The sequence below is a fragment of the Dipodomys merriami genome, unplaced genomic scaffold (genome assembly GCF_024711535.1).
Source record: "Dipodomys merriami isolate MVZ:Mamm:240054 unplaced genomic scaffold, mDipMer1.0.p SCAF_1414, whole genome shotgun sequence".
NCBI lineage: Eukaryota > Metazoa > Chordata > Mammalia > Rodentia > Heteromyidae > Dipodomys > Dipodomys merriami.
In genome coordinates this window covers 133269-139582 of record NW_027202732.1, presented here as the reverse complement: position 1 = coordinate 139582, position 6314 = coordinate 133269, and the positions used below count along the sequence as shown (strand labels likewise).

Below are 6314 nucleotides of genomic sequence, written 5' to 3'. Positions count from 1 at the left end.
GGATCTCAGCCTCCGAGTGTTCTAATAGAGCCTAGTCCATCTACCAGGCAGCATGGAATGTGGGCATGACCACTATTCTTGTATCCCATTGGTCAAAAAGAACCATGAAATAATGGGGGTGTGGCCGGAATCCTGTGATGCATGCAGAATGGGCAGAGTCAAGATGACAGTGGCTCCCCCAGCCCCTTTCCCAGGGAACTCTGTCCAATTCAGTTGGGGACAAGAGGGTGACGTGCTTTAGCTGGATGGCTGCACAGATTGTTGTGTATGTCTGTTTGTTGGCAGTCCCAGACCTTGAACTCAGGATCTGGGCACAGTCCATGAACTGCTTTTCTCAAGGCTAGCCTCAACTAGTGAAGCCACACGGCTCTACTTCTGGCTTTGTTGGCACTGAATTTGGACAGGGGTTTCAAGGACTTTCCTGCTTAGGGTGACTTTGACCATAGCCTTGTAAGTTTCAAGGAGGACCTGTGCTGCTGCTGCTGCTGCTGCTGGCCGCCCTGCTCTGCGGCCTGGGCCCAGGAGGCCGGGGTGAGGCCTTGGTGGTTTCTAGTTCCCCCACTCTCTTTGGTGGTTTCTTGTTCTCCCCCCTTGGTGGTTTCTATTTCTTCCCTTGGTGATTTCTAGTTCTCTCCTTTTTGGTGGTTTCTAGTTCCCCCACCTTGGTGGTTTCTAGTTCCCTCCCCAGTTTGGTGGTTTCCAGTTGTCCCTCTTTGGTGGTTTCTAGTTTCCCCCCCTCTCCTGGTGGTTTCGGGTCCCCCCCCTCAGGGCGTGGGGCTGGGCTGGGGTTGTGGGGTGGGGAGGTGGCAGTGGATTTTCAGGTCGGGCCAGGTTGTTGGAGGCCAGGGCCTGGTCCTGTTGGCCTGTCTGTCTCTGTGTCTGTTTGTCTGTCTGTCTGTCCATCTGTGTCTCAGTCTGTCTGTCTGTGTCTCTGTCCATCTGCTTCTGTCAGTCTGTCCATCTCCTCTCGGTCTGTCTGGCTGTCTGTCTCCTCGCAGTCTGTCTGTCTGCCTCTTGGTCTTTCTGTCCACCTGGCTGCCCATCTGCTTCTCCTGTCTGTCTGTCCGTCCATCTATTCGTTCTGTCTTGGTCATCCATCCCTTCTCTGTCTGTCTGTCTGTCTGTCTGTCTGTCTGTCCCTCGGTCTCTGCATCTGTCTGTCTCTGTCTGTCTGCAGGTCCATCTGTGTCTGGGCCCCTATCTGTCCATGTGTCTGTCCGTCTCCTCTCTGTCTGTCTCATTGTCTGTCTGTCTGTCCATCTGCCTCTGGCTCTGTCTGTCTGTCTGTCCATGTGTCATCCTCTTGGTCTGTCTGTCTGTCCATCTCTGTGTCTGTCTGTCTGTCTGTCTGCCTGCCTCTCAGTCTCTCTGTCTGGGTCTATCTGTCCTGTGTCTGTCTGTCTGTCTCCTCTCTGTCCATGTCTTCCTCTCTGTCTGTCTGCCTCTTGTTCTGTCCACCTGGCTGTCCATCTGCTTCTTCTGTCTGTCATCTGTCTGTCCTGTCTTGATCATCTGTCCATCCCTTGTCTGTCTGTCCGTGTGTCATCCTCTCGGTCTGTCTGTCTGTTCGTCTCTGTGTCTGTCTGTCTCCCCATCCGTCCGTCCGTCCCCAGCACCCATCCTCTTCCCCCCTCAGGCCAGGCTGACTTTGACCTCGCCGACGCCCTGGATGACCCAGTGAGTCCTGACCTCTCACCTTTCCCCCCCATGGCTTCACCCTGGCCGCTAGGCCTCATGTGGGGCCTTGATCCAGGTGTGGGCCTGAATCCCATGTGACCCTTTGCCACCCACTGAGGCCTTGGGTTCAGGGGTCAGGGGGGGTCAGGGAGGGGTCAGGGGAGGTCACGGGTCACCACCCTCTCTCTCTTTGCCCGCAGATCCCACCCCGAAGCCCAGCTCAGGTGAGTGGGGTCCTCCCCCCTTCCCCACACCAGGCCCACTCAGGGTGGGGAAGCTGAGGCATGGCCCACTCCTGGCACACAGGGCTGTACCCGCAGCTGCTCAACCCGCCCAGGTCGCGACCCCCGGGTCGGGATGGAGGTGGGCGGGTCAGGAGGAGTCAGGGGAGTCAGGGATCAGGGGAAGGAAGGGGGTAAGGGGGGGAGGCCGGCCTCCATCTTCCCTTGCTCTCTCCCCGCAGACGTCACCTCCCGCCCCGATGCCGGCCTCCACCCCAGCCCCGACCCCCGCCAGGCGCAGGAGATGAGGACATGGAAGGGGGGGAGGCCCGGATGTGGAGGCTGGGGATGGAGCGGCCCGGATGTAGAGGCCCAGATTTAGGGACCCCAGTGTGGAGGCCCGGATTTAGGGACCCGGATGTAGGGACCCAGACATGGAAACCCAGATGTAGGGACCTGGATATGAAAGCCTGGATGTAGAGACCCCAGTGTGGAGACCCAGATGTAGAGGCCCGGATGTAGGGACCCCAGTGTGGAGACCCGGATGTAGAGACCCTAGTATGGAGACCCGGATGTGCAGACTCCAGTGTAGAGACGCGGATGTAGAGACCCCAGTGAGGAGGCCCAGATGTAGAGATCCGGATGTAGGGACCCGGATGTAGAAGCCTGGATGTAGAGACCCGGATGTAGGGACCCCAGTGTGGAGACCTGGATGAGGAGACCCGGATGTGGAGACCCCAGTGTGGAGACCCGGATGTAGAGACCCGGATGTGGAGACCCCAGTGTGGAGACCCGGATGTAGAGGCCCAGATGTAGGGACCCAGACATGGGATCACGGATGTAGGGACCCGGATGTGAGTACCCCGATGTAAGGACCCAGATGTAGGGAACCCGGGCTGACCCCGCCCCCTCTGTTCACAGGTGGCGGTGGAGGCTATGGAGGCTCACACGGTAAGACGGGGAAACCAAGGCAGGGGGAGGAGACCCGGATGTAGAAGATGCGAATGAGGAGGAAGGGATGTAGGGACCTGGATGTAGGGACTTGGATGTAGGGAACCTGGATGTAAGGACCCGGATGTAGGGACCCAGAAGTAGGGACCCGGATGTAAGGAACCCGGATGTAGGGACCTGGATGTAGAGACCGGATGTAAGGACCCAGATGTAAGGACCTGCATGGAAGGACCCGGATGTAGGAATTCAGATGTGGGGACCCGGATGTAGGGAACCTGGATGTAGGGAACCCGGATGTAGGGACCCAGATGTGGAGGCCGAGCTCCCAGGGCCGCGTCTCTCCTCCCCCTCTCCCCCAGGTGCTGGCAATGAACATGTGATCCACGGAGACCCCCCCAAGGTAAGTCCCGCCCCCTCGACCGCCCCACTTCCGTTCCCTCGTGATCTGGGCCCGGGTGTGACCCACAGCCTTCCGGACCGCTGCCGCCTCCACTTCCGGTCTCAGTGCGAACTTCCGGTCCGGAGAGAAAAGGAACTTCCGGTCTCTGAGTTCCTGGGGACTTCCAGTACAGATTGTCTTGGGACTTCCAGCCTGCATGAGAACTTCCACTCCTGACAGTATGTGAACTTCCGGTCCAGAGTATTGGAACCTCCAGTCCTGATTGGGAACTTCCGGTCCCTAGTATATAACAACTTCCAGTTCTGACTAGGGACTTCTAGTCCCTAGTGTATAGGAACTTGCGGTCCTGATTGGAAAGGCACTTCCGGTCCCTAGTATATACGAACTTCCGGTCTTGACTGGGCACTTCTGGTCCCTAGTATATAGGAACTTCCGGTCCTGACTATGGGCACTTCCGGCCCTGACGATGGGGAGTTCCAGTCCCTAGTGTATAAGAACTTCCGGTGTTCACTGTGGAGACTTCTGGTCCCTAGTATATAACAACTTCTGGTCTTGATTATGGGGACTTCTGGTCCAAGTGTACAGGAACTTCCAGTCCTGATTGGAAGGGCACTTCCGGTCCCTAGTGTATAGGAACTTCTGGTCCTGATTGGAAGGGCACTTTCAGTCCCTAGTGTAGAGGAACTTCCGGTCCCTAGTGTATAAGAACTTCTGGTATTGACTATGGGAACTTCTGGTCCCTAGTGTATAGGAACTTCCGGCTTAGACTGTGGAGATTTCCAGTCCCTAGTACATAGGAACTTTCCATCCTGACTGGTGATTTCCGGTCCCTAGTGTATAGAAACTTCCGGTCCTGATGGGAAAGGCACTTCCGGTCCTGATTGGAAGGGCACTTCCAGTCCCTAGTGTGTAGGAACTTCCGGTCTTGACTGTGGAGAATTCCGGTCCCTAGTATATAACAACTTCTGGTCTTGACTATGGGCACTTCCGGTCCCTGTTCATGGACACTTCCAGTAAAGGCTGTGATAGCACTTCCGGTCAGGCACCCTTGTCCCCCCCCTTCACCTTGGGTCGCTTCCTGTTTCTGGGCACTTCCCGACCGGAAGTTGCAGGGAGACGCTCCACTGCCCTTCCCGGGTGTGTTCTCCCCCGCACTTCCGGATCCAGTCCCGCCCCCTCCAGGCAGCGCGCTGGCCCATGTCGTGTCCCCCATCGTGTCCGTGGTGGTCGTGGCCCTGGTGGGTGCCGCCATCACCTACTTCTAGTCTGGAGGTCGCAGAGGCTGCTTCCGGGGCGCGGGCCAGGATGCAGGTGGGAACCGCCCCCTCCCAGGGTGCTCGGATGAGGAGAGGCGCGGGGCGGGGCCTCACATGATCCCCCGCGGGTGGCAGCAGCTTGTGCGTCCCCTCCCCCACCAGGCCCCTCCCCGGTGTGAGGCTGGATTCGAACCTGGGGCCTCAAGCAGCAGGTGGAATCAGAAGTGGACGAAGGAGCCTGGAGGGGGAAGGACGAATAAAATCAACATAAAGTGTGCATGCGCGCTGTCAGGCCTGTCTGCCCAACCCATCTTTCCATTGTGCATGCGTAGGCTCCACCCCTTTGGAGCCACTCCCTGCACATGCGCGGTGCGCACGCCCAGGCAGCGTTTCCTTCCCCTCTGGCGTCTGTGCAGTGTGGAGACAGGCGCTGGGTGGGACAGGATTGTGATGGACAGCTAGAGCGTCCCGTCAGTCACTTGTGGGCGGGGCCTCGGCTTGACATGACGTAAGATGGCGTAGGAGGCGTGGCCTGGAGGTGAATGACAGCCCGTGTGGCCATCTAATTGCAAGGGGGCGTGGCCTGAAGGTTACAGACAGGACAAATGTCCACACAACAACCAGAGGGTGGGACCTGGAGGAGACAAACAGCCCCTGTGGTCTTTCAACAGCCAGGGGGCGGGGCCTGGAGGTGACAGACAGCCCCTATGGCCTTCCAACAGCCAGGGGCAGGACCTGGAAGAGACAGACAGCCCCTGTGGCCTTCCAACAGCCAGGAGGCGGGACCTGGAAGTGAAGGACAGCCCCTACGCCCATACATTCACTAGTGGGCGGGACCTCTGGGTGATGGGCATAAACAGAGTCCACAGAACTAGCCACGAAGGGGCGTGGCTTCACACAGATCGAGTCTCCAGCTATTGGCTTGGCAGGGGATGGGGCCCAGAGATGATGGACAGCACCCCCTGCCTTTTAACCTCACCCAAGGAAGAGGCCGAACTGGACCCGCAGCTTCCCTGGGTGGGAGACAGGCGTGTCAGCCAATCAGAGCAGGGGGTGCGGCTGGAGGAGTCCCTGGGGAAGCCAATGGGGCCCTCCCTCCAGAGAAGACCTGGATATCATGCAGGTGCAATGCATCCTAGGCCTAGGGAGACACAGACCTCCGACCTCGACTTATCCTACTGCAATAAGGAGCTATAGGCCCACCTGGGTCAATCCCTGGAGAGGTCATTGGGGTCCCCTGGGACAGGCACAGAAGGGGAAGAGTTTGCAGGCCTGGTCATCCACCCATCCATCCACCCAACCACCCCCCCCAGAGTGGTCCAACATCCAGGTACCCCACATCTCCAATCCCGCTGGGCCAATCTGAATCCGAGTTCACGTAGTTAGGAGCAGGACTGTGGTGTGAGGTCCAATCAGCAGCGAGTTGGATTTGTGGGGGGGCTAAGGGGCGTGTCTTACAGCTGGATCAATGACAAGGGAATTAGGAAAGTGAGGGAGGGCCTTTCATGGAATAAGCCAATCAGGTGTGAATCTAGGTGGTGGGACGTCCTGGAGGAGGGCGGGACCAAGCTTGTATCCTAGCAACCCACCGGAAATGGCCTGAAATGGAAGGCAGGACTAGTTCTATACCCTAGCAACCACCAGAAATGATCTGAAATGGAAGGTGGGACTAGTCCTATACCCTAGCAACGACTGGAAGTGACCGGAAATGGAAGGTGGGTCTAGTCCTATACCCTAGCAATGACCGGAAGTGGCCTGAAATGGAAGGTGGGAGCAGTCCTATACCCTAGCAACGACCGGAAATGACCT

At 57.9% G+C, this 6314-nt stretch overlaps 1 long non-coding RNA gene across 4 annotated transcripts; it reads left to right on the top strand.

The window, feature by feature from the left end:
- The first annotated feature begins 449 nt into the window (after positions 1–449).
- Positions 450–4775, top strand: LOC138826332 (uncharacterized). 4 transcript variants are annotated; one of them, XR_011371682.1, is made up of 6 exons: positions 450–531; positions 1637–1677; positions 1878–1901; positions 2820–2849; positions 3209–3467; positions 4668–4775. It is a non-coding gene; the product is annotated as an uncharacterized lncRNA (long non-coding RNA). The 4 variants fall into 4 exon arrangements; XR_011371683.1 differs by lacking the exon at positions 4668–4775 and adding an exon at positions 4432–4542; XR_011371681.1 differs by lacking the exon at positions 4668–4775 and having other exon boundaries at positions 3209–3249; positions 3355–4416.
- The last annotated feature ends 1539 nt before the right edge of the window (positions 4776–6314 follow it).